Raw genomic sequence first — 26,326 nt, forward strand, 5'->3', positions numbered from 1 at the left:
AAACCTATATATAAATATAAATATATATAAATATATAATATATTTTTATATATAATATATGTAAATATAAATCTATATATAAATATAATCTATAAAATATTGAATCATTCCTGGAATAAATCCCACCAGGTCATTATGTTATATTTCTTATACTATTGGATTAAATTTGTTAGGAGTTTTTTTTTATTTGTACTTATGAGAGATGTTGGTCTGTAGTTGTCTTTCTGTTTGTTTGGTTTTTTTTTTTTTGCAATATCTTGATCTGGATTTTGTTACAGAGTAATACTGACCTCCTAGAATGAGTTAGGAAATGTTTCTTCTGTTTCTATGTTTTGGAAGAAACCAGAGACAGTTTCTGTTACTTCTTTTTTAAATGTTTAGTAGAATTCACCACTGGCACGATCTGGGCCTGATGCTCTATTTTATCTTATTTTTAAATTGAGGTATAATTAACCAAAATTCTATATATTTAAGGTATACAACCTGATATTTTGATATATGTATGCATTGTGAAATTACAGTAATCAACCTCATTAACATATTTATCATTTCACATAGTATTTTTCTTCTGTGGTAAGAACACTTAAGATCTACCGTCTTAGCAAAATTTTTAAGTATACAGTACAATTTTATTACCTATACTGAACCATAATGAACATTAGATCTCCAGAATTTATCTATGCGGAATAACTGAAACTTTGTACCCTTTCACCAACATTTCTCCATTTGCCTCAACCTCTTGGCCTTTGGCAATCACCATTCTATTCTCTGCTTCTGTGAGATCAACTGTTTAATTCCGTGTATCAGTGAAATCATCTGGTGCTTTATTTTTATTTTTTTAATTTTATTTTTATATTAACATTTAATGTATTATTTGCCCTCTAGTGTTTTATTTTTGGAAGGTTATTAATTATTGATGTAGTTTCTTTGATAGATACTCTTGTGTGAGTTTTGGCAGTTTTGTGTCTTCTAAGGAATTGGTCCATTTCAATTATGTTTTCAAATTTGAGGACATAGAGTTTCTCATAACATTCCTTTATTATTCTTTTAATGTCCATGAGATAAGTAGTGATGACTTTATTTCCAATAGTGGTAAATTGTGTATTTTCTCTTTTTCTTAATAAACTGACTAGAGTTTCATGAATTTATGGCTCTTTAAAGAGCCATCTTCATTGTTATTGTTGTTGCTGATTTTCTCTATCATTTTCCTCTTTCCAATTTCATTGATTTCTGCTTTTCTATTTCCAGTTTCTTAATATAGAAACTTCAGTTATTGATTTGAGATTTTTCTTCTTTTCTGAAATAGGCATTTAATGCTATAAATTTCCCTCCAATCATTGCTACTGCTGCATAGCACAGATTTTGATAAGGTGTATTTTCATTTTCTTTTATTTCAGAATATTTTAAAATTTCTCTTAAACTTTCTACTTTGATTTATGGATTATTTAAAAAGATGCTATTTAATTTCCAAATATTGGGGATTTTTCTGCTATATTTCTATTATTGATATCCAGCCCACTTTCATCTTGTTCTGATAGATCATGTACTATTTATGATTTCTGTTCTTTTAAATTTGTTTTGGTATGTGTTATAATCTAGAATGCAATCTATTTTGGTGAATATACCATTTGAGTCTGAGAAGAATGTATTCTTCTGTTGGATGGAGTGTTGTAGAAATGCAAATTAAATCAGTTTGATTCATGGTGCTGTCATTATATTCTTACTGATTATTTTGCCTACTTTATCTATTAATAACGGAAAGAAATGTGTTGAAATTCTAACTTTAATAGTGGTTTTGTCTGCTTTCCTTTAAGTTCCATCAGCTTCTGTGTCATTTATTTTCATGCTTTTTTGTTAGATGAATGCATTTAGGCTTAATATGTTTTCTTGGAAAATTGACCCCTTTAGCATAATGCAGTGTCCTTTTTTTTCTTTTATTTATTTTCAGCATAACAGTATTCATTATTTTTGTACCACACCCAGTCTCCATGCAATCCGTGCCCTCTCTAATACCTACCACCTGGTTCCCCCAACCTCCCACCCCCGCCACTTCAAACCTTTTTATGACTGATAATATTCTGAAATCTGCTTTGTCTGAGGTTATTAAATTTTCTTTTGATTAATGATGTTAGCATGGCATATCTGTACCTGTATCTTTCATTTTATCCTGTATGAATCTTTATATTTAAAGTGAGATTAGTGTAGACAACATATACTTGGGTGTTTTTTTTTTTTATATACACTCTGATAATCTCTTCTAATTGGTATATATAGACCATTTTACATTTAAAGTAGGTATTGGTACAGCTGAACAACATCTACCATGCTTGTAACTGTTTTCTATTCTTGGAATTTTTTTATTGTTTTTCCATTTTCTGGCTTCTCTGGTTTTAATTGAACATTTTTACATGAGTTCATTTTACCTTCTATTTTAATGTGTCAGTTATACTTCTTAAAAATATCTGGTTTCCCTACAGTCTAAAATATATATTTTTATATAATCTAAATTCATTTTCAAATAATATGGTACCACTTCATATGTAGTGAAGACAACTTATTAACAGGGTATTTCCAATTCCTTCCTCTCATCCCTTGTGACAGTGATGTCATTCATTTTACCTATACATATGCTATAAGCACCGAATACATTGCTACTATTATTGCTATAGTTATTTTTTTAGATCAATAGTGTAATAGAAATAAATACTTTAATTTTTATGTAGTCCTTATCTATTCCACTTCTTTTCTTTATTAGATTAAAATTCCATATGTTTACATAGCTTTATAGCTCATTTTTTTTTAAAGATTTATTTATTTATTTATTTGACAGACAGAGATCACAAGTAGGCAGAGAGGCAGGCAGAGAGAGAGGAGGAAGCAGGCTCCCCGCCAAGCAGAGAGCCTGATTCGGGACTCGATCCCAGGACCTCAGGATCATGACCTGAGCCGAAGGCAGAGGCTTTAACCCACTGAGCCACCCAGGTGCCCCTATAGCTCATTTCTTTTAAGCACAAAATAATATCTCATTTCCTGAATGTACTGCAGTTTAATTATCTATTCACTTACTGAAGGACATCTTAGTTTCTTCCAAGTTTTGGCAATTATGAATAAAGCTACTTATGAAGATTCATATGCAGATTCTTGTGTGGACATAAGTTTCCATCTCATTTGGATAAATACCAAGCGTGTAATTGCTAGACCATAAAGCAGTAAGAGTATGTTTAGTTTTATAAGAAACTGCCAAACTACTAACACTAAAGAAATAGAAACAGTCATCAACAGTTATACACCAATAAGTGAAGCAACCTAGAAGAAATGGATGCATTCCTGGAATTCTATAACCTATAACCAAGACTGAAACAGGAATAAATTGAAATGACTAGACCAATATCTAATAAGGAGATTGAAACAGTGATCAAAAACCTCCCAAAAAACAAGAGTCCAGGACTTGATGAATTCCCTGGGGAATTTTACCAAACATTTCAAAGAAAGAAAAATACCTATTCTCCTGAAGCTGTTTCAAAAATAGAAACAGATGCCGAGTGATATGGAGCACTTTTTCATGTGTCTGTTGGCCATCTGGATGTCTTCTTTGCAGACATCTCAGTTGCTGGGGGGAGGGGGTTTGGGAGAAGGGGGTGGGATTATGGACATTGGGGAGGGTATGTGCTTTGGTGAGTGCTGTGAAGTGTTTAAACCTGGTGATTCACAGACCTGTACCCCTGGGGATAAAAATATATGTTTATAACAAATAAAAAATTTTTTAAAAAAAGAAAAAATATATATGTTTATAAAAATTAAAAATTAAAAAAAAATAGAAACAGAAAGAAAACTTCCAGACTCTTTCTATGAAGCCAGCATTACCTTGGTCCCCAAAACAGAAAAAGAACCATCAAAAAGGATAATTACAGACCAATATCCCTGATGAATATGGATGCCAAGATTCCCAACAAGATCCTAGCTAATAAGATCCAACAATACATTAAAAAAATTATCCACCAAGAGACCAGGTGGGATTTATCTCTGGGATGCAAGGGTGGTTCAACCCTCGCAAATCAATCAGTGTGATAGAACAAATCAATAAGAGAAGAGAGAAGAACCACATAGTCCTCTCATTTGATGCCAAAAAAGCATTTGACAAAATACAGCATTCTTTTCTGAATAAAACTCTTCAATGTATAGGGATGGAGGAAACATTCCTCAACTTCATAAAATCTATCTATGAAAAACCCAGAATAAAATCATTCTCAATGGGGAAAAGCTGAGAGATTTCCCATTTTGATCAGGAACATGACAGGGATGTCCACCTTTGCCACTATTATTTAACACAGTACTAGAAGTCCTAGCAACAACAATCAGACAACAAAAAGAAATGAAAAGTATTCAGATTGATAAGGAATATGTCAAACTCACTCTTCCCAGGTTACATGATATCTTACATGGAAAACCCAAAAGACTCCCTCAAACTACTAGAATTCATACATCAATTCAGTAATGTGGCAGGATACAAAATCAATGTACAGAAATTAGTTGCTTTCTCTTTTTTTTAAGATTTTTTTTAATTTATTCATCTGACCAACAGAAATCACAAATAGGCAGAGAGGCAGGCAGTGATAGAGGAAGGGAAGCAGGTTCCCCACTGAGCAGAGAGCCCGATGTGGGGCTTGATCCCAGGACCCTGAGATCATGACCTGAGCTGAAGACAGAGGCTTTAAACCACTGAGCCACCCAGGCTCCTCAGTTAGTTGCTTTCTTATACACTAACAATGAAACTATAGGAAGGGAAATTAGAGAATTGATTCCATTTACAATAGCACCAAAAACTGTAAGATACCTTGGAATAAACCTAACTAAAGAAGTAAAGGATCTGTACTTGAGGAACTTCAGAACACTCATGAAAGAAATTGAAGACACAAAAAGATGGAAAAACATTCCATGCTCATGGATTGGAAGAATAAACATTAAAATGTCTATACTGCCCAGAGCAATCTATACTTTCAGTGCCAACTCTATACTTTTAGTGTCATCCCAATCAAAATTCCATTGACATTTTTCAAAGTGCTGGAACAAACAATCCTAAAATTTGTATGGAACTAGAAAAGACCCTGAATCGCCAAGGAAATGTTGAAAAAGAAAAACAAAGCTGGGGCATCATGTTGCCTGATTTCAAGCTATATTACAAAGCTCTGGTCACCAAGACAGCGTGGTACTGGCACAAAAACAGACACATAGACCGAAGGAACAGAGCAGAGAGCCCAGATATAGACCCTCAACTCTATGGTCAAATAATCTTCAACAAAGCAGGAAAAAATATCCAGTGGGAAAAAGACAGTCTCTTCAATAAATGGTGCTGAGAAAATTGGACAGCTACATACAGAAGAATGAAACTCAACCATTGTATTACACCATACACAAAGATAAACTCAAAATGGATGAAAGACTTCACTGTGAGACAGGAATCCATTAAAATCCTAGAGGAGAACATGGGCAGTAACCTCTTCGACATTGGCCACAGCAACTTCTTTCAAAATATGTCTCCAAAGGCGAAGGAAACAAAAGTGAAAATCAACTATTGGGACTTCATCAAGATTAAAAGCTTCTGCACAGCAATGGAAACAGTCACCAAAACAAAGAGACAACCTATGGAATGGGAGAAGATATTCTCAAATGACACTACAGACAAAGGGCTAGTATCCAAAATCTATAAAGAACTCACACTCTTTTTGTGTCTTCTTCAATTTCTTTCATGAGTGTTCTATAGTTCCTCGAGTACAGCAATCAGAAAAAGAGAAATAAAATGTATCCAAATTGGCAATGAAGAAGTCAAACTCTCTCTTTTTGCAGATGACATGATATTTTATATGGAAAACCCAAAAGACTCCACCCCCAAACTACTAGAACTCATACAGCAATTCAGTAATGTGACAGGATACAAAAATCAATGTACAGAAATCAGTTGCTTTCTTATACACTAACAGTGAAAACACAGAATGCGAAATTAGAGAATCGATTCCATTTACTATAGCATCAAGAACCATAAGATACCTGGGAAAAACCTAACCAAAGAGGTAAAGGATCTGTGCTCGAGGAACTACAAAACACTTATGGAAGAAATGAAGAAGACACAAAAAGATGGAAGACCATTCTATGCTCTTGGATTGTATATGTTCGTTTTTTATTCAAATTTGAAGTTTAACATATTGCCAAGCCCAGAAGAACTTTGATAAAAAGTAGTAAAGAAATTTTAGGTCTAGATTTAGCAACAATGCAATTTAAATATCATTAATGGCAGAGTATAACTAAGCAATAAAATTCTGGGTTATTCTCATTTCTGGTATTTTGTTTAATTTTCCTTAAAAGCAAGTTCTATATCATAGATCCTAGACTTATTCAACTGGCTCAGTGCCCAGACTGCACAAAGATTTCAGGTAAAATAGATAATCTGGGTGAAGACTGGGATAAACATATGAAATATGTAATTTTGCATAGGCTTGGGAGACATAGAGGGAATTGTTCTTACAGAATGATTTCTGGCAACCTATTTGCTTTCTACAGAAAATGTCCAGTTTTGGCTAGTTCAACAAGTCAACCATGACCTCATAGATAAAAGCATAAATGAGAACAGCAGCTGTACCTGAATATGGTTCCATTTCCTTAGTTAATTGTTTTTATACGGTCATGACTTCAATACAGTCATACATTCTCCCAGCATGACTGCTAATGAAATGTTTTTCATTTTTTAATTCTGTTACATAAGATAATTCTAAATGTCTGTTTCTCTAGCCGCCATATGTTGGTATTGTGTCTAGCTCTAGCTACTACAACAAAACTTACATGTTTGTAAGAAACTCCAGATTCCTTCTATATATGGTGGTAACAGAAAAGACATTCCATTCTTATTGCTTTACACATGGAAAATGCCATTTTTAGAATTTTTTCAAAGTGTGCCAAGAAACTGTATTTGGCCTGAGAAAACTGAATGGCATGCATCTGCCAACTCCTGCTACTGTTGTGAGGTCATTGCTAAGCATCTTATGAAGTGTTTATACCAACAGCTTTTCCATGATGGTGATTAACAGGCTTTTCCTAAGAACTAAATTATAATACAGTTACTTTTCCATTTGATTCAGAATAAATTACATCTATAAACATAAATTAATATATTCCTTTAACCAAGTATATATATATTCTGTTTGTTCTAGGTACTACATAAACATAGGATTCAAACAGACCTTGAAAAATCATCTAGTCTAACACCCTACCTTTATTCAATAAAGCAACCAGTATGGCTACTGCACATTAGTTCCATAGTTGCTGAATTAGGGATGATTCAGGGTCCCATGGTAAAATCAAAGTAGCCAAGGTAATAGTGAGATATTTGTGGAGTTAGAGAGTCACTTTTTATCAGCCTGAATAGTTTATATAGTTTACTATAATTCCATATTTTATCAACGGGTATGAGCTAAATATCAGCTGTGGTAATACAAAAACTAAGTGTGGGAAGTCTTAACTCTTCTCTGGAACCTTAATACACCATGGCACCATTTCCTTCTGAGGCCAAATAAGGTCTCAAATTCTATCCCAGATCTCCAGGGCCTCACCATCAATCAAAGCAAGCTGTCTATTTTGAAAAAAGAAAAAACAAACAAACAAAACCCAACAACAAGCCAAAAAAATTTAAAAAAGAAAAACAAAAAACTTCATCTATGATCTGAATTACAAAAAGATGAGAATTCCAAATTTTCTTTAATTCCAGTTATTCTTTTTTTTTTATTGTGTTATGTAATTCCAGCTATTCTTCATGGTCAATATTATCAAGGAATTCTTAATCACATCTTGCATATAATCCTGCAGTTCTCTCCTTAAGGAGAAGTCTTATCTAATTCCATGCACTCATACTGATATTCAAACACATCTTTCTCTGAAGTCTTGTATTTTCTCTGAATCGCCAAGTTAGCACTTGCTTACACAGTAATTTCTATTACCTTCCAATTGTTTCAAGTTTGGGTGACTTGCTCGCTTTAGCAAGGTGAGCTATTATTGAATATAAGTATAATATATATACACATATATAATATATATACATCTATAATATTTAATTTGTATTTCTTACATTTACCATAGATTTATCTGTATATTATATATTTTGCTTATATTTGCTGTTACTTAGATGTCTATTGCTAGAATAATAAATTATGATGGACTTAGTAGCTTAAAGCAACACAGATATATTATTCATAGTTATATATATTGTATATTACATATTATATAACTATATATAATTATATATTATATAATTATATATTATATGTAAGTTATATAAATTATATATTATACATGGCTATATATTATATATTTTATATATTTACATAAAGCATATAAGATAAATATATACATAATAAATATATAAATGAAATATATATAATATATTTATACATAAAAATATGTAATATATATTATTTATAGTTATACAGGTTTGAAATCCAACATGGATCTCACTGGGCTAAAATCAAAGTGTTGGCAGGGCAGATTCTGTTTTGAAAACTGTAGCATAGAGGGTCTGTTTCCTTGATTTTTCTAGCTTCTTGTCTTATGAAAATTTAGGCAACATATAAATCATTCTGCCTTTAAGAATAAGGTTTAATTTTTATTTTTTAAGCACTATTTTTGTGTGAAAATGAGAGGGCTTAATTTAAACATGTTGACTTTATATATTTATATATTTAGCCAATGAATATGGAGAGCAGAAAAAGAGGTGAGAAATACCAAGCCTGTGAGGAACTGGTACTGACACATTTATATAAAATTTAATATTTTAAAATCATTATTTAAATATACTTTGAACTAAATATAATAGCCATTTTCAAAAAAAAATACAATAATGTATATGTATAAGAAAGAAGTAACGTACAACCAGAAGATCCAATTTTGGAGTCTCTTTGCCTCTACTGGTTTATCAGGTTGGACTTTTGGGTAACACATCACAGTTCTTGCATTTTCATTTTTACGTAGTATATTGTGAGAAGAGTATTAGATTAAGTAGTATTTCACCATCACTTTGCACCTAGAAATAGTGAAATAAAAAATCCATTTATGACAACATAATTCTTTAGGAAAACTTAATAATAATTGTCATTTTTAAAATATTTGTTAATGATAATATATATATATATGTATACATATGTATAATATATATATTGGACCATCTTAATTCAACTATAACCAGGAGCTTTCACTGGGAATTTTAGAAATTCTAAACTGTTCATCTATCAAAACTACTACTATCAAAACAACTACTATCAAAACATCCACTAAAACTAGGAATCATTGCAGACCTGGCTGATTGGACTCATTCATCCTGACTGAGAAATGTAATATCTTGAGCTATGAATCTATGAATTAAGCACTACGGACATGACTGGCTGGGTTTCTACTGTGTATTAGAAAGACCAGCATGATACCCTATTACTATAATGCTCATTGAGACCCTACTAATTAATGTTCTTTTTCTTTGTCCTCATTTCCTGGGTTCCTTTGATTCTAAAGTTGAAAAAAGAAAAAAATAGAATTTTATAATTAAACCAATGTCCATAAAAAGGCATCATAAATACAGCATTACACATACTACTGATGATATTTTGATTTTCCTATGACATCAGAGACCAGTCCACTACAGTTCAGGCCTTTATATTTACCATTCTGGTATTTTATTTTATTTCATTTTATTTATTTATTTAGGTAGGGATACAACATTTAAATAAAAGATTTTTTTTCTTTACTAACATATAAATTTAAGTTATTTGGAATGTAATGCAGATATAAAATGTGACAAAATGATTCCAGGTTTATCTGGAATAAAATAAATGTGAAAATAACCATAATACTCTGAAAATGAAGAGTTATGAGGGGCTAATTTAATTTTACTATATATTAAAATACAATAGTACAATAATTAGAATAGTTTGGCATTGGCACAATAAAAAAATGAACAAAAAAAATTACAGAATATTCCAAAAGAGACCCTATTTTTTAAGGGAAATTGATTAATGGTTAAGGTAACATTTCAAATCAGTGGATAAAACAATAATAAAGTATTAGGCAAACCACTTGGAATATGATAAGCTAGATTTTCTCTTCCATTCTTTAATTAGCAATAATCGCACCTCAGATAAACCTCATTGGCTACGATACTGCCACTGCTCAAAGCTGCTCTTCCATTCTTTAATTTTTTTCAGTCTTCCAAAATTCATTTTTTACACCACAAAATTTATGTTTATACACCACACCCAGTGCTACATGCCATACGTGCCCTCCATAATACCCACCACCAGGATCACCCCCCCCCCCCAAAAAAAAACCTCAGTTCATTTCTCAGAGGCCACAGTCTCTCATGGTTTGTCTCCCCCACCGATTTCCCTCAACTCACTTCTCTCCATCTCCCAATGTCCTCTGTATTATTCCTTATGCTCCACAAAAGTGAACCCATATGATAATTGAATCTCTCTGCCTGACTTATTTCACTCAGCATAATCTCTTCCAGTCCCGTTCATATTCATACAAAAGTTGAGTATTCACACTGTCTGATGAAGGCATAATACTCCATTGTATATATGGACCATATCTTCTTTATCCATTCATCCGTTGAAGGGCATCTTGGTTCTTTCCACAGTTTGGCGGCTGTGGCCATTGCTGCTATGAACATTGGGGTACATGGGCCCTTCTTTTCACTACATCTGTATCTTTGTGGTAAATACCCAGTAATGCAATTGCAGGGTCATAGGGTAGCTCTATTTTTAATTTAAGGAATCGCCACACTGTTTTCTAAAGTGGCTGCACCTACTTGCATTCCCACCAACAGTGTAAGAGGGTTCCACTTTCTCCACATCCTCTCCAAAAACTTGTTGTTTGCTATCTTGTTGATTTTGGCCATTCTAATCGGTATAAGGTGGTATCTCAGTGTGGTTTTGATTTGAATCTCCCTGATGGCTAATGATGATGAACATGTTTTCATGTGTCTGTTAGACATTTGTATGTCTTCTTTGGAGAAGTGTCTGTTCATATCTTGTGCCCATTTTTTGACATTGTTATCTGTTTTGTGTGTGTTGAGTTGAGGAGTTCTTTATAGATCTTATATATCAGCCTTTGTCTGTACTGTCATTGGTAAACATATTCACCAAAGACCCTCCCAAAAAGGAGAATTTCAGACCAATATCCCTGATGAATATGGATGTCATGATTCTCAACAAGATCCTAGCAAATAGGATCAAACAGTACATTAAAAAGATTATCCACCATGACCAGGTGGGATTTATCCTGGGATGCAAGGATGGTTCAACATTCACAAATCAATCAATGTGATAGAACAAATCAATAAGAGAAGAGAAAAGAAACACACAGTCCTCTCAATTGATGCAGAAAAAGCATTTGACAAGATACAGCATCCTTTCCTGATTAAAACTCTTCAGTGTATTGGGATGGAGGGAACATTCCTGAACTTCATAAAATCTATCTATGAAAAACCCACAGTGAATATCATCCTCATTGGGGAAAAGCTGACAGCCTTCCCTTTGAGATTAGGAACACGACAAGGATGCCCACTCTTGCCACTGTTGTTCAACATAGTACTAGAAATCCTAGCAACAGCAATCAGAAAACAAAAAGAAACAAAAGGTATTCAGATTGGCAAAGAAGAAGTCAAACTCTCTCTTCACAGATGACATAATACTTTATAAGGAAAACCCAGAAGACTCCACCCTCAAATTACTAGAACTCATATAGCAATTCAGCAATGTGGCAGGATACAAAATCAATGTACAGAACTCAGTTGTTTTCTTACTACACTAACAACGAAAAAATAGAGAAATTAGAGAATCAATTCCATTTATTATAGCACCAAGAACCATAAGATACCTGGGAATAAACCTAACCAAAGAGGTAAAGGATTTGTACTCGAAGAACTACAGAGCACTCGTGAAAGAAATTGAAGATGACACGAAAAGATCGAAGAGCATTCCATGTTCATGAATTGGAAGAATAAACATTGTTAAAATGTCTATACTGCCTAGAGCCATCTATACTTTGAATGCCATCCCAATCAAAATTCCATTGGCATTTTTCAAAGAGCTGGAACAAACAATCCTAAAATTTGTATGGAACCAGAAGAGACCCCAAATTGCTAAGGAAATGTTGAAAAAGAAACACAAAGGTGGGAGCATCACATTGCCTGATTTCAAGCTTTACTACAAAACTGTGATCACCAAGAGAGCATACTACTGGCACAAAAACAAACACACAGACCAATGGAACAAAGTAGAGACCCCAGATATGGACCCTCAACCCTATGGTCAAATAATCTTCAACAAAGAAGGAAAAAATACCCAGTGGAAAAAAATACAGTCTCTTCAATAAATGGTGCTGGGAAAATTGGACAGCTATGTATATAGAAGTATGAAACTCCACCATTCTCTTACACCATACACAAAGATAAACTCAAAATGGATAAAAGACCTCAACATGAGGCAAGAGTCTATCAAAATCCCAGAGGAGAACATAAGCAGTAATCTCTTTGACATTGTCCACAGAAATTTCTTTCAAGATATGTCTCCAAAGGCAAAGGAAACAAAAAGCGAAAATGATCTTTTGGGATTTCATCAAGATCAAAAGCTTCTGCATGAGAAGGGAAACAGTCAACAACAAAAAAAGAGGCAACCTACAGAATGGGAGAAGATATTCAGAAGTGACACTTTATTTATTTGGCAGAGAGCACACAAGTAGGTATAGTGCAGGCAGAGGAAAGGGAGAATCAGGCTCCCCGATGCAGGGCTTGATCCTAGGACCCTGGGATCATGACCTGAAAGCAGAGGCTTTAACCCACTGAGACACCCAGATGCACCCCTCTTGATATTTTAAACTAAGAGTTAAACTTATGAGTACCTAATTTATTCCAGCATTTTGTTGATGACAATAATACATTTATTAATTTAACTCATTCCAGAAATTGTGCCCTTTGTCCTTAGTCTGTTATGTCTCTTTGTTGCATTATACTGTATATTTCTATTTTTACAAATACAGAGTAGTGGATATTTACTATATTTTGCATTGCAAAGTAGCCAATGGATATATTTCACCCTTCCCTTGTTCTCTCACATGTATCATCAAACTGTTTCACACTGGCTAAGAATCGTATATTTTCTTTCTGTGAAGCCAGGCAACATGGGTATTTTATGGCATGCTGGACTTGTGGTCATCCACTATTCAGATAAAACTCACAGACGTCATACCTCTGGTGCCATTCTGCAGATGTAAGGAATAAGTGTGTGTGAGAAAGTATGGTTGGGAAACATTTTGATTGTGTGATTTCCACAGTAAGACAGCTGAGGTGCTTCCTGGTTAAAACCCATATATCACGAGACTTTTCATGTTTTTCAAATGCTTCTGGGCTTGAGGCACATGGAACACAGGCTGAGTGTGGTGAATTTACACAGGAATGGTGTCATCTACATATATTCCTTTCCATTATCATGCCAGCACCTATGAATCTTGGCTTTTCCTAAAGTCATTTGTTTATGATTCGAGCATGTTATGCTCCTCACAAATGCTATTGTTCCTGAGTATAAAAAATTGCTACATTTCCTCATCACAAACCTACTTGCCTTTCTTGCTCCCCATCCTTTTTTTGGGTTCTCTCCTATTTTAGCGATGATAACAACTACATTTATTGAGTAATCCCCATGTGACAGGCTTCAAGTTAAGCAGTTCATAGGCATGATGATAATAAGGCAGTATCATTACTTTATTATACAGGTTATATTGTCAACCCTTTGTTTTAGAGGATGAAACTGAGGCTCAAAGAGGTTTAAGTCACTTATTCCAGCACAGCTTCAAGGACTCCATGTTATAAGGGATAATTATGTTACTTAAAGTGGACCATTTTTGATGCTCAGTCAAAATAACATAGAATAATAGCATAGAGAGACATATGAAAATGAAAGAGATTTGTTATATTCAGGGTCCTAGAAGAGGAAGTTACTTGTATACCATTCAGGAAGCCACCCAGGAGGAGCTCTCTGTGAGTGGACTTAGCGTAGTGGGTGAGAAACTAAGAGAGAGTATCTGTGGGCAGGTACCTTTATTTGGAATCAGAGTGGAGTGTACAAGCAAAGGGGTGAGGTGATTTCATTGATGTATTTGAATGTCACTAGATCACAGTCAGGGGAGGGTAAGAAGGGGAACTTGTGGCAGAGACCAACCTTACTTATCATACTGCCATACCCGGTCACCTGGGTGGGGTTCTCATAGCAGGGTCTGTGAGGCTGTTGAGACCTTGGGAAAATAGGAAGTTTTGAACATTTACAAAATAAGCTGTAATTCAAATCTTTCCAGTTCCCAAGTGTCTTCTCAAAAATCACTAAACTTTCCTGCTCTTTATTAAATTTCTCTGGTCAGAGATCTTTACAAGTTATTTAAAAAATACATTAATATCTTTATTTCCATGCTTTCTTTTCAGCTACTTGAGGTTAAACGATTCTAAAATCTTCCAGATATATCTTTAAATACTGGTTGTTGTCTTGCAATATAACATTTGAACAAATTAGTCATTGTTACTAAATCTTCCCCAAAAGACAAAAAACATCAGATTGAACATGCATATCTTAGTTAGCTTAAAATGGTTTTTAATCAAGAGAAAAAGGATAGAAAGGTTGGTCTTTATTCATGGGAAAAATTAAACATGTTTTCAAATGTAAGTGATAAGCGTTATTAAAATAACTCCCAGTTTTTATATCCAGTTTAGAATATATCAATACAGATTTAAAGAGGCATTTTAACCGTTCAGTATAACTACTTTTTAAAATGTACTTCCTTGTGTGTTATTGAACTCAAACCAGAGAGCCCATTTTCACTCAGGTTTAACTTTATTACTATTATCTCTTCTCATTCCCAATGTCCCCCAAATTAGGTTCACATTTGCTTCTGATTTAATTACAATACAGAATATTAAGTTTTGGGAAGACCTCTAGGTCATGAAGCAAACCCCCTTATTTTAGAAATGAGAAAGGTGACTCCTAATCCCATAAAGATAAAAGATAAATTATCTTTATTTATGAAATAATAATTTCATAAATTATTTATAATTTATTTATTATATTTATACTATTTATAATGTTATAATATTTATATATTTAATTATATTACTATTTATAGTATCATAATATATTTCATATTATCTGTGAAATAATAATTTGCTATTAATAATGAATTAATTCATTATTATTAATGAATAATAATCCATTATTCTGCATGTATGGCCACCCATAATAATTTCTGGGGCTCCTTATAGCTAAGTTATGTGTCCATGTGGCTACAATCTGTGGAAGGGATGAAAACAGAAGTATGTTATGGTAGTAGCTTCCAGAAACCTTCCCAAAGAGACAGCTGGAATGTCCCCTTTACCCTCTTCTTTGTTTTCCTATTTTGCTGTAGGAGCTCAGAGGTCACCTGCTTAAGCCAGAAGGATAAAGGTTGTAGATCAGAAAGAAAAGAGAGAAGGAAATAAACTTTACCTTTTTTTTTTTTTTTTTTTTTTTTTTTTTTGACAAAAATCACAAGTCGGCGGAGAGGCAGGCAGAGAGAGCAGGAAGCAGGCTCCCTGCTGAACAGAGAGCCTGATGCGGGGCTTGATCCCAGAACTCTGGGATCATGACCTGAGCCGAAGGCAGAGGCTTTAACCCACTGAGCCACCCAGGCGCCCCAACTTTACCTTTTTTAAACTACTGCTATTATTCTATAACTCACAGATAAACCTAATTCCAACTAGTACACAACTACATTGTCAGAAAGTAATCGTAGGTCCCTTCTTTTTCATACTCTACCATAATCTACATCAGTACAGAGAAGAACATGGAAATAGAGGAGATAACATTCTCCTTAAATACAAGCCAATAAAATTTATGCCCTGTGAATCGATTAGTGAATGGGAGTGAAAGTAAATAAAAGTTTCTACAGCTTCACAAATGAAGAGTTTTTCATTTTTATTTTTAACAGCTTCATTGAGATATACTTTATGTTTAATCAACTACAGATATCTGAAGTATACTGTTCAATAGGGCTTGCCATACATAGACACAAGAGCCAGCTGTACACTTACATATAGAGTGAGATGAATGAAGTACTCATCTCAAATGTATTTTAAGGGAGCACCAAAACACACATTTTTCAAGATAAATAATATTAAAAACAAAAACAAAAAACAAGCTGACAAGCTATGACCTATGGGCTATCCATCTACTTTTGTAAATAAAGTTGTATTGAAACCAGAACTTAGAGTAGGATGAGTTGAGTGAGATGGGGTCTTGCAAGTATAGATGGATCTTGTCTTCATATAAAATTTTGATGTTTGTTTATCACATTAAAAAAATAATTTGGGGCTCCTGGGTGGCTCAGTGGGTTAAGCCTCTGCCTTCGACTCAGGTCATGATCTCGGGGTTCTGTGATCGAGCCCCACATCGGGCTCTCTGTTCAGTGGGGAGCCTGCTTCCCCCTCTCTCTCTGCCTGCTGCTCTGCCTACTTGTGATCGCTGTCTGTCAAATAAATAAATACAAATCTAAAAAAAATAATAATTTGAAGTCTGTTATTTAGTTTTTAGTTCATTGAAATTCAGTTATTGAATTTATTAGAATATTATTTATCTTGATTCCTGGGTGTTTGCCTTCTCTCACACCCACTTTTGATATCTTGCCAAGTATTGGGTACAATCTAAGGAGAATTTACATTGCCTTAATAGAATGCTTACACTGGGAATTAGGATGACCAGCTGTTTCTGACTGATCTTGGAAGAAGGTCACACTGCACAATGTTGTGCTAAATATTTTCCAGAGCTAGCATGCTATTTATCACTAGAAGAAATGATGTGTTGGAATATGGTTTCATTCTTAAGTTGATGTTTATTAGGAGGACTCAGGCAGAAAATTTACTGGAATTTGTACAAAACCACACATAGCCAAATAATGACTTAGAATTGCATTTTGGAATTTTATAAGGTGTTAATTTTAAAATATGTGTGTGTAACAAGCATAAAACTAAGCTAAATAAAGCAAATATAATGTAATCAGGAAATATCTAATTTAAGCTGCATATATAATAGACATAAATATACATCAAAACCACACACAGTTTTGCAGGGACTTTCTGACTTAGATTCATGCAGAATCATGTTTCTGAAATTTTGGGGCTGTTACTCATTTTTAAAAGAGTGTGTTTTGGAAAATAAGGAACATCTAAGTTTGGATTGCAGTTTTACAATAAGTGGTGTATTTGCTTTAAACATAATCATCTGAGAGTTAAACATTGATTTAAAGAGCTTAACATCATGGGCTCTTCTGTTTCTGGGATAAATAAGAGTGTATTATGCTAAGTGAAGTAAGTCAGACTCAGAAAAACAAATACCATATGATTTCACTCATGCAGAATCTGAAAAACAAAAATGAATAAACAAACACACAAAAAGCAGAATCAGACCTATGAATACAGAGAACAAACTGATGGTTGCCAGAGGAGAGAGGAATTGGGGGATGGGCAAAATGGGTGAAGGGGAATATGAAATAGTCTTCCAGTTCTGAAATAAATAAGTCATGGTAGTAATAGGCACAGCATAAGGAATATAGTCAATGATTTTGTAATAAGGTTGTATGGTGACAGATAGTAGTTATATTTATGGTGAGCATAGCATAATGTATGGAGAAGTTGAACCACTATACTGTACACCTAAAACTAATGTAACATTGTGTGTCAGCTACACTCAAATAAAAAAAATTTTAAATAAATAGTAATTGCCAGGTTTAAATGTTATTATACTAAAGTTCATTTTCTTAAAAAAAAAGACTGTTGAGAATATAAAGATGATACGAATAGTGAGTGAAAATGGTAAATAAGACATTACCATTAATGTTTTATTTACATCAGCTTTGCATTATATCCATAACATGTATATTGAGCTCCTTTTTCACTCATTCACTTAATTTATTCATTAATGTTTTTTAAGAAATGAAGCTGGGTGATAGAGATTATGAATTGTTAGTCATGTCAGGTCCAGGCTTTAGTCATTGATTTGGTCTTTTTTCTACACTTTCCTTTTTTTCCCCTACCTTCCAATTTCTACCAGTTGGTAGCAAGAAGCATCTAAAACCAAGAATGAATAATAGATCAAAAGGCATTCAGTAGCCTTGATTCTGGTGTCATCCCACTTAGTTTTCCTTTGCAATTTTTTTGGAGGGGGGGGGTCTTACAGCAAGAATTAATCTGCCAAAATCACCACTGAATCTATATTTGTAAAATATATGTTACATGTAATTCAGTATTATTCTACCTACATAAAAATGGGAAAATAGAACAGTGGAAATAAATACCATTGTACCAGCATAAATGAATCACCACTTTCTGACAGGTAAGCTGGACTTCCTATCTAATCTTATGTATGCCCTGAGGATAGCCATCCAAAGTTAGTGATCCAGCAGTCAGAGGGTAGAGAGATGCCCAGAACAACACACTGCATTGCACTTAAATGTCTCTCTCATATTGTTTTTCTCCTCTACTCCAAATTGGACCTTAAACTGGAGGGTAATTGTGGTGAAGCACCATCTTGGAAGCATTACTACCTTTTTGTCTGACTGTTGGCTCATTGTTCATCAAATTATATTTATGTGTATTACCTGCATCTTCCTCAACATTATTTGTATTTCTAGAAAAGATTCTGTCCAGGCTTTCCTCATCCCTTGACAACTGAGATGAATACAAATGAATACTCATAATAATTTAATAGTTTCTTGAGGACTCATGGGTCTCTAAAAAGGCAATGGCCTTGGCAAGGCAAAACAGTATGAATACTTCTAGAAAAGTCTCTTCTTATAAGAAGAGAATACCTGGAAGGCATAGTAACTGCCTTCCATTTGTAATTCAGCCTACCATGCTTTCACAAGTGCTGTCCATCTTAGCTAGTGTTTTATGATGCTAGACCTGCCATCTGGTACTGGAATCAAAGGAAGTGATACAAATTCTAAGTCTACTAACACTTTGCTTTCTGTGCTTCTTAGCTCCCAGGACACTCATTCAAGTTATACCTCCCAATACCTACCAATGAAACTATGAATTCAAACAATAAATGAAGTAAGTACAGTAGCAGAAGAAGAAGTTAACATACAAAATCAATACACATGAAAACACAACAATAATGAGAATATATAATTGAAAATAAAATCATATTTACAAAAGCTACAAAATAGAAGACATTACTTATGAATAAACCTAAGAAATATGTAAAATCTGTATGAAGAAAACTTTAAAACACTCGTGAAAAACACAAAAGTAGGCTGCATCAAATGAAAAAAAAATCTGTTGTTCAATATTATAAAGATGTCATGTATAATTATCTGCTTTAGATAATTTATAAATATGACCTGAATAAAAATCAGCCAAGTTATTTTTTTCATAGAGCTAGACAAGTTGACTCTAAAGTTCATACACAATAATAAAAATAAAATTTTTGTTTGTAAATCCTAAAGCAGAAGACCAATTGCAAGTGATTAGTTTAATAGTTATTGAAATACTACAAGTTTTCCATACTTAAAACCGTAATACTGATCCATTAATAAACAGAAGACCAAAGGAAAAGAATAGCAAAGTTAGAAACAGATACACATCCACATGGAAATTTAGCATATGATAAATATGGGACTCTAGGCAATGGCAAAAAATAGTTGGGAAAAATGGTAGTCAGTGGGAAAAAAAAATAAGGTTAAAACCATGGTTCACAAAGTTTAAAACATGAACTCCAAATAAACCAGAAAACCAAATGTTAAAAAAATAATATAGAAGTACTAAAAGAAAACATGTTAATTCCTTTATATTCTGGATATAAGGAGTGTCTTTGTATAATTAAAAATCAGAAGCAAAGAAAGAAAACAGATTAATTCAGCCACCTTAAAAAATTCTTTATGCTCAGCTGGTGCAGCCACTCTGGAAAACAGCATGGAGGTTCCTCAAAAAGTTGAAAATATGACCCAACAATTTCAGTACTGGGCATTTACCCTAAAGATACAAATGTAGTGATCTGAAGGGGCACGTGCACCCAGATGTTTATAGCAGCAATGTCCACAATAGCCAAACTATGGAAAGAACCTAGATGTCCATCAACAGATGAATGGATAAAGAAGAGATGGTATATATAGGCAATGGACTACTATACAGCCATCAAAAGAAATGAAATCTTGCCATTTGCAATGATGTGGATGGAACTAGAGGGTATTATGCTGGGCGAAATAAGTCAGTCTGAGAAAGACAATTATCATATGATCTCCCTGATATGAGGAATTTGAGAGGCAATGTGGGGTATTTGGGGGTAGGGAAGGAAAAAATGAAACAAGATGGGATCGGGAAGGAGACAAAGCATAAGAGACTATTGATGTCACAAAACAAACTGAGGGTTGCTGGGGCAGTGGGGTAGAAAGAGGGTGGTTGGGTTGTGGACATTGGGGAGAGTATGTGCTATGGTGAGTGCTGTGAAGTGTGTAAACCTGGCGATTCACAGACCTGTACCCCTGGGGCTAATAATATATGTTTATAAAAAATAAAAAATTAAAAAAAAATTCTTTATGCTCCCCCAACCCCAACTCTACATAACAACAAATTCAAAAGACAAATGATAAACTGGGGAAAAAAATGCATGCAATGTATTTCATAGAAAATGACCAATATTATTGACAAATAAACTTTAGAAAATGTGTGCTAAAAGGCTAAATATAAACACTAGAAAAAGGGACAAAATACTCAAATAGACAATTCAGAGATACAAAAGCTGAGAATATGTGTAATTGGAATTCCAGAAGTAAAGGGAAGACCTAAAATGTATTTGAGGGGAAAAATGTCCAAAAATACTCTGAATTTAATAAAGAATTATAAAACCACACATCAAGAAGCACAGTAAAGCCGCCCCCCCCAAAAAAAAGATAAAACACAAAGAAAACCACACCAAAGTCCATCATACAAATTTCTGAAAACTAGTGATGAAGAGAAAACATAAAAGTAGGAAGGGGGTGGGCTGGGAAAGGGAGTACATTACATGTTGTTATAGGATGAATGTGTACCCTTCCCCTGAAATTCGTATGTTAAAGTCCTGACCCCCAGTACCTAAGAATATGACTTTATTTGAAATTAGGGTCTTTAAATAGGTAATTATAATTAGGGGTGCCTGGGTGGCTCAGTGGGTTAAGCTGTTGCCTTCGGCTCAGGTCATGATCTCAGGGTCCTGGGATCAAGTCCCACATCGGGCTCTCTGCTCAGCAGGGAACCTGCTTCCTCTCTCTCTCTCTCTCTGCCTGCCTCTCTGCCTACTTGTGATCTCTCTCTGTCAAATAAATAAATAAAATCTTAAAAAAAATAGGTAATTATAATTAAATGAGGTCATATTGGTAGGCCCTAATGGAATCTGATGGGTGTCTTTGTAAGAGGAAATTTGGACACAGAGAGACACCAGGGGCATGCATATACAGAAAAGACCATACAAGAACAAAGCCAGAAGTTGGCCATCTGCAAGCCAAAGACAGAAACTTCAAAGGTAATCAACCTGCCTACACCTTGATCTTGGACTTTTAAGTTCTAGAACTATGAGAAATAAATTACTTTTGTTTAAGCCACCTAGTCTGTGGTATTTTATTATAGCAGCTTTAGCAAACATAATGCACACATTGTGAACTGAGAAACAAAGAAAGATTCCAGAGTCAGCTCTTCATATTTATAAAAGTATTTAAAGGCACATCTGGAGCCCGTGTTGCTATTAATAGTGTAGAACATTATGAGAGCATGAATAAAGATAGCAATAAATCATTGCTGTCTGTACATTTTGGTATAAGAGAGATTTTTTTTTAATCTTATAACTATAACTTGCCCAGCATTTTCCAAAGTCTGACCCTAAGAGCAATTAATTCTATAGATCCCCATTCAGCTCATGATCTTTGTGAATAACTATTTGGAAACCAGATGCGATTGATCATGAGTGATTGGCAGGACAGGATTTGAACTTCCTGTGTTGCTTAGAGTTAATACCATCAAGTGGTATGAAAGTATCACTTGATTTCTGTGTTATTCACTTGGTTAATGTTAATCAAGATTTTATTAAAGAATTGCAACATAATGTTAATAGTTGTATTTGTTTATCTACTATTGACCCCAGTTGAATATAAAAAGTATCCTAGAGTAGCTCCTGCACTTGAGTATATGCATACTTTAAAATGATTCAGTGAGGGATTCTTTAGTTATTTTCCATTATCTTGCAGCTATGCTTTACTTGTTAATTGATGTGAATCCAAAATATACCTCTTAATTTTTTTTCCTTTTTTTTTTAATTTTTTATTTGTTTTTAAAAAAATTTTTTTTTATAAACATGTATTTTTATCCCCAGGGGTACAGGTCTGTGAATCGCCAGGTTTACACACTTCACAGCACTCACCAAAGCACATACCCTCCCCAATGTCCATAACCCCACCCACCCTTCTCCCAACCCCCCTCCCCCAAGCAACCCTCAGTTTGTTTTGTAAGATTAAGAGTCACTTATGGTTTGTCTCCCTCCAAATCGCATCTTGTTTCATTGATTCTTCTCCTACCCACTTAAGCCCCCATGTTGCATCACCACTTCCTCATATCAGGGAGATCATATGATAGTTGTCTTTCTCTGCTTGACTTATTTCGCTAAGCATGATACGCTCTAGTTTCATCCATGTTGTCGCAAATGGCAAGATTTCATTTCTTTTGATGGCTACATAGTATTCCATTGTGTATATATACCACATCTTCTTGATCCATTCATCTGTTGATGGACATCTAGGTTCTTTCCATAGTTTGGCTATTGTGGACATTGCTGCTATAAACATTCGGGTGCACGTGCCCCTTTGGACCACTACGTTTGTATCTTTAGGGTAAATACCCAGTAGTGCAATTGCTGGGTCATAGGGCAGTTCTATTTTCAACATTTTGAGGAAACTCCATGCTGTTTTCCAGAGCCTCTTCAATAAATGGTGTTGGGAAAATTGGACAGCCACATGCAGAAAAATGAAATTGGACCATTTCCTTACACCACACACAAAAATAGACTCAAAATGGATGAAGGACCTCAGTGTGTGAAAGGAATCCATCAAAATCCTTGAGGAGAACACAGGCAGCAACCTCTTCGACCTCAGCCGCAGCAACATCTTCCTAGGAACATCGCCAAAGGCAAGGGAAGCAAGGGCAAAAATGAACTATTGGGATTTCATCAAGATCAAAAGCTTTTGCACAGCAAAGGAAACAGTTAACAAAATCAAAAGACAGCTGACAGAATGGGAGAAGATATTTGCAAACGACATATCAGATAAAGGACTAGTGTCCAGAATCTATAAAGAACTTAGCAAACTCAACACCCAAAGAACAAATAATCCAATCAAGAAATGGGCAGAGGACATGAACAGACATACCTCTTAATTTTTTAAAAAATTTTACTGTCTAATGTTCAGAGAAAAGGCTTCTAATTAGTGGTTCAAAGAATAGTTTATATATAATGGGCTAGAGATACAGTAGTGCTAGATGGAAAAGTAACCACATAATTACAGCTTTTGTGATATGGACTTCTTGAATCTACATGTAGAACCTGGAATTTAAGCCTTTTGGATTGTATGTAATTAATCAGACTATATTTTCCTAAAAAATTAAATATGCTACATTATTGAGACTAATTGTATAAAGTTGGTGTCCATTAGTCAAAGATCACCAGGAACACAACGATAGTCAAACTTTGGCTTATTAATGTTTGCTACAGCACAGGAAACATAACCATGGGAACCATGGGGTGCCTTGGTAACAAAATAATAGGAAGAACTTTTTATAGTATTTGGGCTTGTGGTAGGTGATTTCGGGGAGGGTTCAAAGATGCTGTCAGGAAGAATGAGTACTTGTGTGATTGGATATCTTCTTTTTTAATTTAATTGACTAATTCAATTAGTCAACATATAGTACACCATTAGTTTCAGATGTAGTGTTCAATAATTCATCAGTTGTATATAACGCCAAGTGCTCATCACATCACATGCCATTCTTAATGCCCATCACCAATTAGCAGCCCCCAACCTCCCATCCAGCAACCCTCAGTTTGTTTCCTATAGTTAATAGTCTCTCATGGTTTTTCTTCCTCTCTGATGACCTTCCATTCAGTTTTCCGTCTCTTCCCCTAAGATCCTCTGCTCTGTTTCTTATATTCCAAATATGAGTGAAACTATATGATAATTGTCTTTCTCTGATCAACTTTCTCTGATCTCTGATTAACTTATTTTGCCCAGCATTTTATATATATATATATATATATATTCATTATATATTCATATATATATTCATTAAAATATCCAATCATATATACCTCATCTTCTTTATCCATATATATGGATATTAATGAATATTATCTCAGAAGCTAGAAGAGTAAGGCTAAAGTTGTAAGCGGTTTAGTTTTACATTCAAAAAGTCAGTTATGTGTATTAGCTGGGAGAGAGAGGTATTTGGTCGTTTTTAGGTTTTCACAGTGACCTAGTATGTATCTGTGCTCAAAAATGATTATGAACTGGTTTTTAAATAATTATGATTAAAAATGATTATGAACTTATTTTTCCCAGCATTATATATATATATATATACATATAAAATATATATATATTATAAAATTCATCAAGATATCCAATCATATATACCTCATCTTCTTTTTTTTTTCCATTTTTTTAAATTAATTTTTTATTTTTTATAAACATATATTTTATATCCCCAGGGGTACAGGTCTGTGAATCACCAGGTTTACACACTTCACAGCACTCACCAAAGCACATAACCCTCTCCAATGTCCATAATCCCACCCCCTTCTCCCAAACCCCCTCCCCCCAGCAACCCTCAGTTTGTTTTGTTAGATTAAGAGTCACTTATGGTTTGTCTCCCTCCCAATCCCATCTTGTTTCATTTATTCTTCTCCTACCCACTTAAGCCCCCATGTTGCATCACCACTTCCTCATATCAGGGAAATCATATGATAGTTGTCTTTCTCTGCTTGACTTATTTCGCTAAGCATGATACGCTCTAGTTCCATCCATGTTGTCGCAAATGGCAAGATTTCATTTCTTTTGATGGCTGCATAGTATTCCATTGTGTATATATACCACATCTTCTTGATCCATTCATATGTTGATGGACATCTAGGTTCTTTCCATAGTTTGGCTATTGTGGACATTGCTGCTATAAACATTCGGGTGCACGTGCCCCTTTGGATCACTACGTTTGTATCCTTAGGGTAAATACCCAATAGTGCAATTGCTGGGTCATAGGGCAGTTCTATTTTCAACATTTTGAGGAACCTTCATGCTGTTTTCCAGAGTGGCTGCACCAGCTTGCATTCCCACCAACAGTGTAGGAGGGTTCCCCTTTCTCCGCATCCTCGCCAGCATCTGTCATTTCCTGACTTGATGATTTTAGCCATTCTGACTGGTGTGAGGTGATATCTCATTGTGGTTTTGATTTGTATTTCCCTGATGCCGAGTGATGTGGAGCACTTTTTCATGTGTCTGTTGGCCATCTGGATTTCTTCTTTGCAGAAATGTCTGTTCATGTCCTCTGCCCATTTCTCGATTGGATTATTTGTTCTTTGGGTGTTGAGTTTGCTAAGTTCTTTATAGATTCTGGACACTAGTCCTTTATCTGATATGTCGTTTGCAAATATCTTCTCCCATTCTGTCAGCTGTCTTTTGATTTTGTTAACTGTTTCCTTTGCTGTGCAAAAGCTTTTGATCTTGATGAAATCCCAATAGTTCATTTTTGCCCTTGCTTCCCTTGCCTTTTGCGTTGTTCCTAGGAAGATGTTGCTGCGGCAGAGGTCAAAGAGGTTGCTGCCTGTGTTCTTCTCAAGGATTTTGATGGATTCCTTTCGCACATTGAGGTCCTTCATCCATTTTGAGTCTATTTTTGTGTGTGGTGTAAGGAAATGGTCCAATTTCATTTTTCTGCATGTGGCTGTCCAATTTTCCCAGCACCATTTATTGAAGAGGCTGTCTTTTTTCCATTGGACATTCTTTCCTGCTTTGTCGAAGATTAGTTGACCATAGAGTTGAGGGTCTATTTCTGGGCTCTCTATTCTGTTCCATTGATCTATGTGTCTGTTTTTGTGCCAGTACCATGCTGTCTTGATGACGACAGCTTTGTAATAGAGCTGGAAGTCCGGAATTGTGATGCCACCAACGTTGGCTTTCTTTTTCAATATCCCTTTGGCTATTCGAGGTC

The 26,326-nt window shown here is 34.5% G+C and overlaps 1 long non-coding RNA gene and 1 other non-coding gene across 5 annotated transcripts in view; both read right to left on the reverse strand.

Annotated features, from left to right (window-relative positions):
- The window catches only part of LOC116584624, a 144,701-nt gene that overhangs the window by 51,931 nt on the left and 66,444 nt on the right, over window positions 1-26,326 (reverse strand). For 3 of the 4 annotated variants that reach the window (XR_004283258.1, XR_004283262.1, XR_004283259.1), the window contains one exon: window positions 8,912-9,064. The exons of the other annotated variant lie outside the window; for it this stretch is intronic. This is a non-coding gene — a long non-coding RNA (uncharacterized LOC116584624). The remainder of the gene's footprint in view (window positions 1-8,911; window positions 9,065-26,326) is intronic. 4 annotated transcript variants of the gene reach the window in all.
- On the reverse strand, window positions 10,073-10,208 carry LOC116585359. The gene has a single exon (XR_004283567.1). It is a non-coding gene; the product is annotated as a U4 spliceosomal RNA (small nuclear RNA).

This window comes from Mustela erminea, chromosome 2 (genome assembly GCF_009829155.1).
Source record: "Mustela erminea isolate mMusErm1 chromosome 2, mMusErm1.Pri, whole genome shotgun sequence".
Lineage (NCBI taxonomy): Eukaryota > Metazoa > Chordata > Mammalia > Carnivora > Mustelidae > Mustela > Mustela erminea.